The 14377-nt window shown below is 40.8% G+C and overlaps 1 protein-coding gene across 4 annotated transcripts in view; it reads right to left on the bottom strand.

Moving 5' to 3' along the window:
* LOC128136075 (transcription factor RFX3-like) overlaps nucleotides 1-10096 on the bottom strand; it is a 172175-nt gene extending 162079 nt beyond the window's left edge. Inside the window, exon 1 of one of the 4 annotated variants that reach the window (XM_052775164.1) lies at nucleotides 9839-10096. The gene's annotated coding sequence lies outside the window, so the exon portion shown is untranslated. The remainder of the gene's footprint in view (nucleotides 1-9838) is intronic. The other 3 variants (XM_052775162.1, XM_052775165.1, XM_052775166.1) reach the window with 3 other exon arrangements.
* Between the last annotated feature and the right edge of the window lie 4281 nt (nucleotides 10097-14377).

Raw genomic sequence — 14377 nt, 5'->3', positions numbered from 1 at the left:
CACTGCTCATCTTTCTTACTGTGTCAATAAAGCTTTGTTTTATAACATGTTGTCAGACTCCATTAGTGTTCAGACCACAGGGGGTTGCACAGGTGGCCTTTGTGAAGAAAGATCAGGGGCTGCCCCTGTGCCCAACAGAGGTGGTTCCGGCAAGAACACCACTGGTCAAAGCTGAGCCAATCAGCAAAGCTGGTAGCGCCTCCCTCTGTGATAACATATTTAAGAAAGGGTAAAATCGCTGCGCAGCAGAGTGAGAGAGAGAGGAGGGGGGGGAAGTGTGAGAAACAACCCTGCAGCCACCAAGGTCAGTGAAAGAGGAGGGGGAGGAGGTGCGCCAGAGCAGAGATTCCCCTGCAGCCTGTGGTGAAGACCATGCCAGAACAGGTGGATATGCCCTGAAGAAAGCCACAGCCCATGGAAAGCCCATGCTGGAGCAGGCTCTTGGCAAGAACTGCGGCCCACGGAGAGGAGCCCATGCAGAAGCAGATTTTCGGGCAGGAACTGCAGCCCATGGGGGGGACATGCTTGTGCTGGTTTTGGCTGGGATGGAGTTAATTTTCTTCATAGCAACTTGTATAGTGCTGTGCTTTGGATTTGTGACTAAAACAGTGTTGATAACATGCTGGTGTTTTAGCTATTGCTGAACAGTGCTCACACAGCATCAAGGCCTTCTCTGTTTCTCACACTGCTCCGCCAGCAAGTAGGCTGGGGGTGCACAAGAAGTTGGGAGGGGACACAGCCAGGACAGCTGACCCCAACTGACCAAAGGAATATTCCATACTATAGGATGTTGTGCTCAGCAATAAAAGCTGCGGGGAAAGGGGGGGGGGCGGGCGTTCAGAGTTATGGTGTTTATCTTCTCAAGTAACCATTATCCATGCTGAGGCCCTGTTTTCCTGGAAATGGCTAAACATCTGTCTGCCAACAGGAAGTAGCAAATGAATTCCTCGTTTTGCTTTGCTTGCATGTGCAGCTTTGCCTTACCCATTAAGTTGGCTTTATCTTAACCCACAAGTTTTCTCACTTTTTCTAATTTTCTCCCTCATCCCACTGTGAGGGTAGTGAGTGAGCGACTCTGTGGTACTTAGCTGCCTACTGGGGTTAACCCACAACATCAGTCCTTTCCTGAAAGGATTGTAGCCCATGGGAAGGGCCCATGCTGGAGCACAAGAAAAGTGTGAGGAGGAAGGAGCAGAGAGGAACTGTTACGAACTGACTGCAACCCTCCATTCCCCACCCCCCCTGCACCACTAGGGCAGGGGGGAGGAGATAGAGGAGTTGGGAATGAAGCAGTATATTTGAGCCTGGGAAAAGGGGGGAGGGGAGGAGGTGTTTTATTTTTTGTCTTTGTTTCTCACCATCCAAATCTATTTTTTAATTGATGGTATATTAAATTAATTTTCCCCAAGTCAAGTCTGTTTTGCCCATGATGGCAACTGGTAAGTGATCTCCCTGTCTTTATCCTGACACACAAGCTATTCCATCTTATTTTCTCCCCCTGTCCTGTTGAGGAGGGGGAGTGAAAGAGCAGCTGGGTGGGCATTTGGCCAAGGTCAACTCACCACAATGTAATTTAGTTAAACATTCATAGAGCAGTCATCATAAGTTAGTTCTGGATACAGTGGAAACATTAACCTGCAAACCCAGTTAATCAGGTTTGTCTTATAAGAGTTGTATTAGAGAATGGCTATTCTAGAAGAAGATAGCCTATAAGAAGATAAGTATATATACAATATATGATAAATCAGCTACTTGGGAGAAGGCGGAGGGGGGAGCTGTATGAAGATAATGAAGACTGTTCTGAAAAATAAATGAAATCTTTACAGAAACTCAAAGTAATCTACATGATTTGAGAATACATACTTACCATCAATTTTTATAAGGGAAGACATGAAAATTCCCAAATCTCCTCTGAAAAGGTCACTACTACAAGTAAAAGTTGTTTGTTGCTTATATAGTAAAAACACCTTTAAAAAATTATGGGCTATGTATATGAACAGCTACATTATAAAAGGTATTTTCTATAGTTTGTCTTTTTTAAATTTCTGCTTTCTACTTACTTTCTATTACTCAAAAAAAAAAATTAAAGAAAAAAAAAAATCAGATTTTAACCTCCAAATCGCAAACCTTCAATTTCTGAGTCTCAGATCTTCTCTCTTCTGTCTTTGCTTCATCATCTTTCCTCTAAACAATCCAGTTTTAGTGGTAGTTGCTAGTTTACTACACTAATACCTCCTTATTGCAAAAATAACTGAATTGATAGTCTAATGACATCATACTAATTCAGAAGGTTGTTCATACAAGTGCTTAACTCCCACAAATTAATTGAATCCACATGCTTAAAACTAAGTGCTTGCTTAACAACTTCCCTAAAGATACAGACCTAAATACCTGCTTCAAATATGCTTTATAAATGCTTTTTAAGTCCCCAGTTTAGAAAAATATGCCACATAAATATTATTCAAATATAAACATAAACATTTGTTTTACTGAATACATCATCTTCAACTACTAATATGCTTTGCAGTTAGAATTCTAATGTTAGTGATATCACAGAAGAACACATTCTGAAATGGACTATTTGAGCTGGAAGGTACTATTCACATACTCTGACTCAAGAGACCCATTTAACAAAGACCTTTTCAGAATGCAACACTAAAACATCCCAAGTCAAATGAGTAATATTAAAGTAGCTTATATTTCCATACAATGTTCTTGTTCTACACTATGAAGGTAGAACTATCGCTTTTATTAATTGAAACGGTATGTTTTAAGCTGTTAGGACAGCTGTCTGCTATTCAGAAAAAATAGCGCTATTTTAATGAAATATAACATGTCACAAAGAACTAAATTGGGCTTTTTACTATAGTTTTTGGGCTTTAGCAGAACTACACTTTAACTGTTCTAAAAGCAGACACAAGAAATGAACAAGGGTATTAATCTAATTTAGACTTAGATTTTACTAGCATTTAAAAAAACCCAAACAAACAACAATGTTCTAGTTCTTAAGTCAGTCAACCAGGTGAGAAATTTTAAACTTGAATGTAGCTGTACAAAGTAATGCATTTTACTATTTATGACATAATTTCTGTGTCTCATTCCATCTCCATACCACCTACCTACCCACATATTTTCTACCTTTTTCATACCTTTAACACAAAGGATTTGAAAAGGTAAAATACTGACAGACTGGTATGACAGAGTAAATTTGTCCGTCAGTCAGTTTTATACAAATCTTCACAAGAATTTCACAAACCTTTTTGAAAAAGGTTAGAGTTTGATTTAAAATAGCCAATTTTCTCATGTTTAGCAAATAAAATTTAAAAAATAAAAATCAATATAGGATTTTATATCAACATTCATCTCCAAAAAAGTTAGAAAAATTGCCTCAGAATATTTGTTATCTGAACCAAGAGAAGACAACAGAAAAATAAAAATAATGAAACACTGACTGTGTATATTTTAGACAATTTTTATGTTCTAAATGAGATTATCTGATACTGCAAGCTTCACACAGACACAAGAACCCTTACAGTAGGCAGTTATGGAATAACCTCTTCAGGGGAGGTCTCTTTCTAACTCCATTAGTTTGACTTATACCACAAAGTAAAAGAATTTTGATTCCTTCAACATTTGTTTGTTTACTTGTTTAGCTGGTGACTTTTAGTAAGTCCTACAATGGATTAATTTACAGGAGAAGTTGAAATTTACAAATCGCCTTAAGCAAGCATTAAATGTCTTACTTAATGCTCCATTTAATGATTCTTTATTTTCTGTTTTGTCTCATAATACTATGCTAAAAAAAAAGGAAATTAGCAAAAAAAAAAAAAGGAAATTAGCAAAAAAAAAAAAAAGGAAATTAGCAAAAAAAACACCCACACACCCCAAAACATGACAGCCCCTCTCATTCTAAACAGCTTTATTAGCTTTGGTACCAGAAACATTCTGAAGTACCTTTGTTTTACAAGGGGCTTCCTATTTTTGAGGGACAAAAAGTTCCTTAAATTCAAACTAGTTTATTATGAAAAGAAAAACATGACAACTGTTTGTACTCTTGCTTTATTATTACATCCGACATGGTCACTCTTAGAAATTCAATCTACTACTGTTGCTAGGAGTCAGTTGCTGTGCAACCTAAAAGGTATGTGGTGCTTTCAGGTTAAGAAGCATTAATAAATCTGTAGGCCTCCTTATATGTTTCTGACCAATTTGCTTAAATAGCTTAAAACTCTTCTCAAATAGCCACCACACACCTCCAGATATCTTTTTTTAAAAGGGTTATACTAACAGATTTTAACAATTGCACTGGTTTTTGGCTGGGATAGAATTGATTTTCTTCTGTGTTTTGGATTTGTGACCAAAACAGTGTTGATAACACATCCATATTTTAGCTACTGTTGAAGAGCGCTTATGCAGCGTCAAGGCCTTTTCTGCTTCTCATGCTGCCCTACCAGCAAGTAGACTGGGGGTGCTCAAGAAGTTGGGAGGGGACACAGCTGACCCCAACTGACCAAAGGGATATTCCATACCATATGACGTCACATTCAGCAATAAAAGCTGGGGGGAAGGAGGAGGAAGGGGGGACATTCAGAGTTATGATGTTTGTCTTCCCAAGTAACTGTTACGTGTGGTGGAGCCCTGCTTTCCTGGAGATGGCTAAACATCTGCCTGCAGATGGGAGGTAGTGAATGAATTCCTTATTTTACTTTGCTTGTACACACAAGCAAATATTTAATAAATATTAAAGCAGAAAAACTAAAGCAGTACATATTATCCTCACTGCATTCTAACTGAAAGCAAACAACAAAGTTTTCCTCTAATTTGTCATTTAGGAGGACAATTAAAAATCTTAAACACCAAGAAACCTCAAAGTTAATGTTTCAACAGCTAAAACAGCTGCACAACATGCTCTGTAGAGATACTTTATTTTACGCTCCCAAAGAACAAGATATCAAGCTCTATATTTTGGACCATAAATTAACAACCTAAAAAAACACCTTAAAAATGGCAGCATGATGCTTTGTATTTACTTTTTATATCTACATATGCCCAATGGATCTTCAAGTTGATTCTAAGATGGTTTTGTCAAACTGTGTTCTTCTGGTTTTGCTCATTCTTTTCAATCATAAAGATTCTGCAGGCCAAATTAGATATCTACAAATACCTCTACAGGATCAGTGTTTCATTTTAGCAAATCCACTGGAGAAGGGCTAAGAAATGGCACATAGAAGTGAACGATATGGCTTTTGTCCTATAAGTTGTTCTATAGTAGCACGATTAATGACACCTATAGGAAATATGGCTTATACCTTTTGCTCTTTAAATGAATCCATATTGCAATAGATGGAGTATAGGGTATGGATGTTTGCTGATTGGCTAGATGTCTATTGCCAAATGGAATATATAACATCTGAGCACTGACTGCCTTTTCTTCAATAGTAGCATAAATTTAGTCTTACCTTTCCCCAGATAATTATTCTGATGAAATCTGTGTTTTTGAAACCTCTACCCCTCTTTCAAATAAGATGGAGGGCAGCATCACAGAAACTATTTCCTTAGGAACACAAGAATAAAAAGATGTCTCAAAAGTTAACAGAAAGGCTAAGATAACTAGTCTATACAATACCCAGTTTGCGCACCTCAAAACATTTCGTACTACTTAGTCGAGGTTCTACAGGGACCTCAAAAAAGAATAACAAAATGAAGACTGCTTTGAAAGCAAAAAGTCGGGGGGGGAAGCAAATTTCTTCCTAAGAGAGAATTCATGATTGAGATCTGTTTTGTAACTGGTATTTTGTTTCTTCTCCAGAATTCATAAGCTTGCAATGTTTTTTCTAAAGCAAAACCAAACCTTTTTTTTTTTTGCCTACATTAGGATAATGGGCTTATAAGACAAACCATAAAGAGAGGTTGCCTCATCAGGATGAGGAGGCACTGGAACAGGTTGCTCAGAGAAGTTCTGGATGCCCCATCCCTGGAAGTGTTCAAGGCCAGGTTGGATGGGGCTTTGAGCAACCTGGTCTAGTGGAAGGTATCCCTGCTCATGGCAGGGGGGTTGGAACTAGATGATCTTTGAAGGTCCCTTCCAACCCAAACCATTCTATGATTTTATGATCTCCTGCACTTTTAGGATTTAGCCTTGTAAAGAACACAGTAGCAACTCGGAGTCCAGAATCAAGCACCCATTTCCATCAACACAGGCAAAAAGATAAATATAGAGACTTAATAAGTACAGTAATTGCTACTTTTAATTACTTTCAAGGACAGATCACTGCAACATTAAAAGCTACCCTATTGTTTGTGATCTCAAAAGTGATGGAAAACAGCTTGGAAAACAGTCAAAAATTATTATATCTACACAGCTACAGTTAAAGACATCTAGATACATTATACTGTAAAAATAGTTGTACTTAAAAACTAGCTAATGATTATCTGAACTACATTTTACAGTCTTGATTTTTGTTAGATCTAGTTTCTACTGAGAGCAAGTATTTTCATCTGTGTTGCTCAAGGATATACTAGAGACAGGAGGGACTTTAGCAAAGAGCAGTTGCAATGCTGTCCAACTTCAATTGTTCCATAAGTAACCCTTTATTAGTACCATAAGATAGTCCCTTGAATGTAACTAAAGTAAATGAAACTTCTGCAGACATATAGGTTTGTTTATATAAAACAGGATAGAACCTCAATCTGTTAAGTTTGGTGAGACAGCTTGGTTGAATAAGTATTCCTCACATGAAGAAATTCAACCAGAAACAGACCCTACTGAGATTAAACCAGCACTCCCCTCTCCACTATTATGGAGTATCTATCTCCCTCATCTGTGAGACTAGCATGCTTCTACAGTACAAATTGTCCAAGTTCAATGTTCCCTTTAGTCTTTTCCACTTGAATTCCTTCTCCCTCCTTCTCAGCATCAAACTTTTAAGTACTTGATGCAAGTATGTAGAGCAGGCTTTGACACATATGCAGATGCTCATTCTCTCTAAACAGCTGTTTCACATGTACACAATAAAGATCTACCTGAAGTGAAATGGATATTGCCATCTACACTTAAGTTTTTTGAACATTTTCCAGCATAAATATGTTTTCATTTTGGTGTATCTTTACTAAATTTATTCTTTTTCCAGCTGGACATAGTGTTAATCACCCAGAACTTTCAGGAAAATTAATTTCTCTGCAATTCCAAGAATAGGGCATGTTAAAAAAAAAAAAGCTCAATCACCTGTATTTAAATGTATACATAGATACATATATATAAAATATATAACATATATATACACATTTTAACACAGATACTAAAACTTACTATTGGAGTAGCTTTTTATTTTTTTTTTTTTTTTTTTTAGTAAATCCCTGATTTTTTTTTATGGTAAGTTTAAAGTGGTAAAGGGTTATCACACCAACAGAGATGTCAAGCCAGGCACAGAAGCACTATTATATCACAAAGTGGGCAGGCTTTAATATGTTCTCCAAAAATCTAAGCAGATGTCAACCAAGCACACTTATAGATAATTTCTAAATTATCTAAAAAAAAAAATTTAAAAACTTTCTCAGATTCTCCTACTTGACATAAAGGCAAATTCCTCAACATGATTATTTTCACAATATGTTTGAAGATGTTTTAACCAATCTTCAGGTTGCTGGTGTGAAAAATAGATCCTGAACTGCTGAATAAGTGTTCTTTCTAGTCATTTGCAATTGGCTGAAGGAGTCTTCTTCAAAATAAATTTTAAATGTCAATTTTGTGTATACTGAGATGAAGCAGGTAACATTTACACCCCAAAAGAAAACAGATTAACAAAAGAGTAACTGTAGGCTATCCCTGCAGCTCAGCTGGATACACTTCAGAGATGTCTGATATACAATGCTTCCCAGCCATGCCACATCCCACTACCTCAAGTAAACTGTGAAACATTAAACCATGTGGAAGCAAAGTATCTAACAAGGAAAAGGAAAGAACAGTGGACAGGAAACAATTCAGCAAAAAGGAACCATATTGAGGAGATTAATAAAGATTGAAACTGAGTGCCAGCAAATACAAAAAACAGAATTATAAAATGTACATGAACTGACAAAACTATCAGCAATAATAAAAAAGCAAAGTAGGAATAAAACATAAATTGCAAAAGCAAAGAAAATGTTGACACAAAAAAGATTTAAAGACTGACATTTAGTTTAACTTCTTATCTAGAAACAAAATGAGCAAAACGTTCCAAGGATGTTCTTTAGCTTCCCCCATTATCTGAATTCCAAATATCCCATTAAAAATCTAGCATTTTGTCTTCCATTTCACAGGCTTGTATCTGCATGTTAGTAAACAGTAATTCTAAAAAATTAATCATTATTTTCCTAATACAATATTATAGTTAGCTCAAAATTAGTTTTAATTCAAAAGGACTGATAATGTGATAAAACAAAACAAAAAGGAATCACTGAAGATAAAAATATCCCTGTTTTGTGCCATGTAAGTATGGGTGGGTGTAAGAGGCAACTAAACATTTCATCATGGCACTTAGAGAGAGCAACTAGAGTAAATCCAAGTAAAGCAATTATACAGGAAATACACATGGGATTTATGTTAAGAATCAGTGAAAAAAACACTGGCTAGTGTAACTAGATAGTTACATGGTATCAGTGTTTTTCTTCTTTTAAATTAATTTAAAAATAGGTTAAAACCCACAGTAGATACATTCTGTCATTGTTTTTCTACATAGCACTTTTATTAGGTAGCAGAGACACTACATTCATAAAAAAGATAGCATGTACATTTTTTGTAAGAAGAGGTGCACTTCCTAACACAGTATAAGCTAGGGTTAATAGACTATGAAACTTTTTTAGAACATCTACTGAGATAATACAACTTGATACAGAAGCTGAATGACAACAGGAAACCATATGGATCAACAACATAGCATGGTTGGACCACCTTAATTAAGAAAACATACCCAGGTAGATGGTTCTTATTCCTATGGAACTATACATTTAAAGACTTCTTTAGCTCTTCAGAAACAAGTGTGTTTCTAAGAAAGTAAGATAAATGCACAGCGTTGTGTGCTCTAAATATGCACAACTCCTTTGACTTTACTGAAAACTTAGTGGTTTCTATACTAGCAGGTTAAATTCTACAAGTAGTACGAGCTGGAGAATTCAAAAAGGCTCTGAATCAGTGCATGAAAAATAATACAATCAAATATTCCATGTAGAACAAATATGCTTTTAAAATAAAATGAAAGTGTTAGTTAATGAGAACAGAAAGATGGGAATTTGGAAGTATAGCCATAAAATTAAATTATAAAATTAAATTACACTTGCAACCAGATAGCTTGGTTTATGGAAATGATAGCTAATTGCGCTGAAGGATTTTATATAGTACCAATTAGCCCTTCAACCTCTACTATTAACTACTAATCACACCTTCAAGACAGTTTTAAAGGATCTCTAATCCCTCTGCTGTGTTACCAGCTGGCCTTCCCTATTGATATACAAGATACTTTGGAACATTACAAGTACTGCAGTACGTCAGATAACAACTTCCAATAAAAAAAAAAAAATACCCTTCATAATAAACAACCACAGGGCAATTTACATTATTTTTTCCCCTTTGGAAATGATGTCTCTTCCCATATTATAAAATGGAAGGGAAGAAAGGCTGAGGAAGAGAAAGCGCTAGAGGCTTCTCCCTCCCCCCTCCCCCTCAATCAATAGTGAAGCCCAACGGAGCAGTCCCAGCCTGGATACTGCAAGGAGAGACGAGGTAAAGGTTGGGGTGGAGGGGGAGGAGAAGAAAGGGATAGAAAGGCGGGATTGCAAGCCTGTACAGAACAGTTACATTCACCTGAACCGTGGAAAGCTGTGTTGTTGTTCTTGCTAGCGGTGGCTGTTGTAGGTGACGATGAGGAAGGAGATGGAAAGCAGCGGAAGAGCGGTTGTTGTTGATGAGTAACAGTCACCAGGACTACGGTGACTATGGCGCTTGATTCACAAAGCAACAGTTGCTATAACTCACAAAAGAGAGAGAGCAAGCAAGAGAGGAGGAGGCAGTGGCCCAGCCGAAGAGACCCGGAAGAGGCAGGGCCTTCCGTATGACGGACAGCTTATAGAGCCAGAGGGGAGGGGGATCCGTTTCCTCAAGGGGGGAAAAAAAAGAAGGTTGGAAGGGACGTATTAACTCCTCCACCTCGCTAAGGGCATGCGAGGGCGCATTCTATCCCCAACAAGCAAAGTGGCGGTAGTATGATAATGGACTATCCATGGATGTAAGATCACACTACATTGGAGCAGGCAGGGAGAGAACCTGTAGTGGTGGCTGATTGTTCAAAGGGATAGCAACCGCCAGGCCGAAACCCGAGTGGAAGGGAGGAGAGAAGAGGGGGTGTGGTCATATCATCATATCTGTCTCCCGCGTGGATCATGCTCACCGGCATCCTGACGTCACATCCGATTAGCGACTAAGATAAAGGGGGGTTTTGTGCAGGGATCTCTGTTCAGTGGTTTGCTTTGCTTTTCCACCCTGCTTGCTTCCTGCTACTTGGAAGCAGTTTATAGTGAACAGGAAGTTATCCTTTGTGCTCACTGCTTGTCACCTTTTCCACTCCTTTTTCCATCAGAAAATAGCAGTGAAGAGCCGCTGATGGATGGAGTGTTTGTTGACTGCTGCCATTTAAAGTAGGTGAGACTGTGGCAGCAGCTGTACTGCCCTCATTGGCAAAGCTGAACGTTTTCTGTAACTGCTGTATACACTTGGCCTGCTGAACTCAGCACATGCACAACCAGCATGTGCATTACCAGCTGCCTTGTGCCAACCTTTCCCTCCAGCAATGTTCCTCATAGACCTCTACCCTTCCCCACATATGCCTTTCCTTAGAATGCAACCTGCTTCACTTCTATTCCTTCCCTGAACACACTTCATTCTGCATGCTGCCACCAGGACAATGCTCTTTAATTTCCTTTCCTCGTCCTGTTTCCCCTTAATGTCCCATATCACCAGTGATTCTCTGCTCCTCTAGGGTCATGGGGCTACAAGGTGTTGATGATGACTGCTTGTTTTAGGGATATAAGGGATGTTGTATATTGGAGGCAATACACAATGTGAGAATTTACACAACATCATACCTATTTTTCTGCAATGCATCCACATCTAATGGCCACTATGATCCCATATATCCCTGTAACCCCAATACATGCAAACCTGCAGCTCTTTTGCATCTTTTGTAACCTATAAAATTACTGTATAGTTGTATGCAGCCTATTCTACCATCTACATAACCAGTAATATTTGGCTGTAATACATATATTGGTCATAGCCAGCATGGGCTCATGAGGGGAAAGTCCTGCTTAATTAACAATTTCCTTTTATGACAAGGTGTGGTAGGTTGACCCTGGCTGAACGCCAGGTGCCCACCAAAGCCGTTCTATCACTCCCCCTCCTCAGCTGGACAGGGGAGAGAAAATATAACAAAGGGCTCGTGGGTCGAGATAAGGACAGGAGAGATCACACCAATTACCGTCACGGGCAAAACAGACTCAGTTTGGGGAAAATTAACTCAATTTATTACCAATCAACCACAGTAGGGTAATGAGAAATAAAACCAAATCTCAGAACACCTTCCCTCCACCCCTCCCTTCATCCCAGGCACAGCTTCACTCCCGGATACTCTACCTACCCCCCCAGCGGCGCAGGGGGACGGGGATGGGGTTTACGGTCAGTTCATCACACGTTATTTCTGCTGCTTCATCCTCCTCAGGGGCAGGACTCATCACACTCTTCCCCTGCTCCAGCGTGGGGTCCCTCCCATGGGAGACAGTCCTCCACAAACTTCTCCAACGTGGGTCCTTCCCACGGGCTGCAGTTCTTCACGAACTGCTCCAGCATGGGTCCTTTCCATGGTGTGCAGTCCTTCAGGAGCACACTGCTCCAGCATGGGTCCCCCATGGGGTCACAAGTCCTGCCAGAAAACCTGCTCCGTGGGCTCCTCTCTCCACAGATCTGCAGGTCCTGCCAGGAACCTGCTCCAGCGCGGGGTTCCCACGGTGTCACAGCCTCCTTTGGGCACCCACCTGCTCCGGCATGGGGTCCTCCATGGGCTGCAGGTGGATATCTGCTCCACTGTGGACCTCCATGGGCTGCAGGGGGACAGCCTGCCTCACCATGGTCTTCACCACAGGCTGCAGGGGAATCTCTGCTCTGGCGCCTGGATCACCTCCTCCCCCTCCTTCTTCACTGACCTTGGTGTCTGCAGGGTTGTTTCTCTTACATGTTGTATTGGGTCTGGCTGAGATGGAGTTAATACTCCCCATAGCAGCCCTCCTAGTGCTGTGCTCTGTATTGGTAGCTAGAAAGGTGTTGATAACACACCAGTGTTTTGGCTACTGCTGAGCAGTGCTGGCACAGCATCAAGGCTGTCTCTCCAACATTTTTGCCCCCATTCAACGGCAGGCTGGGGCTGGGCAAGATCTTGGGAGGGGACATAACCAGGACAGCTGACCTAAACTAACCAAACAGATATTCCATACCAGATGACATCAGCTCAGATATAAAAGCTAAGCAGAGGGAGACGGAAGGGGGGGCATTTTTGTCTTCCAGAGCAACTGCTATGAGTACTGAAGCCCTGCTTCCTGCGAAGTGGCTAGACATCATCTGCTGATGGGAAGTAGAGAATAACATAATTTGTTTTCCTTTGCTGTCATGCGCGACCTTTGCTTTCACTTTATTAAACTGTCCTTATCTTGACCCATGAGCCTTTTGTTATATTTTCTCCCCCCTGTCCAGCTGAGAAGGGGGAGTGATAGAGCGGCTTTGGTGGGCACCTGGCACCCAGCCAGGGTCAACCCACCACGCATGTTCTCACTCCTCTCTCCGGCTGCTGTTTCTGTCTGTCCCAGCAGCTTTTTTTTCCTTCTTAAATATGTTATCACAGAGGCGCTACCACTATCACTGATTGGCTCAGCCTTGGCCGGCGGCAGGTCTGTCTTAGAGCCGGCTGGTATTGGCTCTGTCGGACACAGGGGAAGCTTTCAGCAGCTTCTCACAGAAGCCACCCCTGTAACCCCCCCCACTACCAAAACCTTGCCACACAAACCCAATACACAAGGTCACCCATCTAGTTGACCAAGGGAAGCAAGTAGATGTGGGGGGTTTTTTATTTTAGCAAAGCTTTTGATACTGTGTCTCGCAGTATCCTTCTGGACAAAATCTCCAGCATATAGCTAGACAAGTCCGTAATACATTGGGTGAACAATTGGCTGACGGGTCGGGCTCAAAGAGTTCTAGTAAATGGGATTACATCAGGCTGGTGGGCAGTCACCAGTGGGGTTCCCCAGGGCTCAATTTTAGGGCCAGTGCTCTTTAATGGTTTTATAAATGATCTGGATGCAGGAATCGGATGTACATTAAGTAAGACTGCTGATGATACTGAACTAGGAGGAGCTGTGGACTCCCTCGAGGGTAGAGAGGCCTTACAGAGAGATCTGGACAGACTAGAGCTGGGCAATCACCAACTATATGAAATTAACAAGAGCAAGTACCAGATTCTGCACGTGGGATGGGGTAATCCTGGTTATACATACAAATTGGGGGATGAGAGGCTGGAGAGCAGCCCCGCAGAAAGAGATCTGGGGGTTTGGGTTGATGGCTAGTTGAATATGAGACAACAGTGTGCCCTGGCAGCCAAAAGGGCCGACCATGTCCTGGGGTGCATCAAGCACAGCATAGCTAGCTGGTCAAGGGAGGTAATTGTCCCACTCTACACTGCACTGGTGCGGCCCCACCTCAAGTACTGTGTGCAGTTTTGGGCACCTCAATATAAGAAGGACATCAAACTATTAGAGTGTGTCCAGAGGAGGACAACCAAGATGGTGAAAGGTCTCAAGGGCAAGACTTATGAGGAGCGGCTGAGGTAACTTAGCTTGTTCAGCTTAGAGAAGAGAAGGCTGAGGGGAGACTTCATTGCAGTCTACAACTTCCTCAAGAGGGGCAGTGGAGGTGGAGGTGCTGATCGTGGAAATGGAATGAAGCTGCCTCAGGGGAAGTTCAAATTGGACATTAGGAAAAGGTTCTTCACTGAGTGGGTGGTCGGTCACTGCAACAGGCTCCCCAGGGAAGTGGTCACGGCACCAAGCCTGTCAGAGTTCAAGAAGCGTCTGGGCAATGCTCTTAATCATATGGTTTAGTTTTAGGTAATCCTGCGAGGAGCAGGTAGTTGGACTCAATGATCCTTATGTCAACCAGCAGGGAATGGTCTTCTATATGGCTGCTGACTGTCTGAATGAGCTGCATGTATTCTCTCACATAGCAGCCATTCTCAAAATCAGGCTGCAGCAGTTTCACTGGCATTTGTTCACCATCCACAGAGAGGGCCACAAAATTTATATCATA

The sequence above is a fragment of the Harpia harpyja genome, chromosome W (assembly GCF_026419915.1).
Source record: "Harpia harpyja isolate bHarHar1 chromosome W, bHarHar1 primary haplotype, whole genome shotgun sequence".
Lineage (NCBI taxonomy): Eukaryota > Metazoa > Chordata > Aves > Accipitriformes > Accipitridae > Harpia > Harpia harpyja.
Note: the sequence above shows the minus strand (reverse complement) of the source record. Positions and strands in the feature narration are given on the sequence as shown.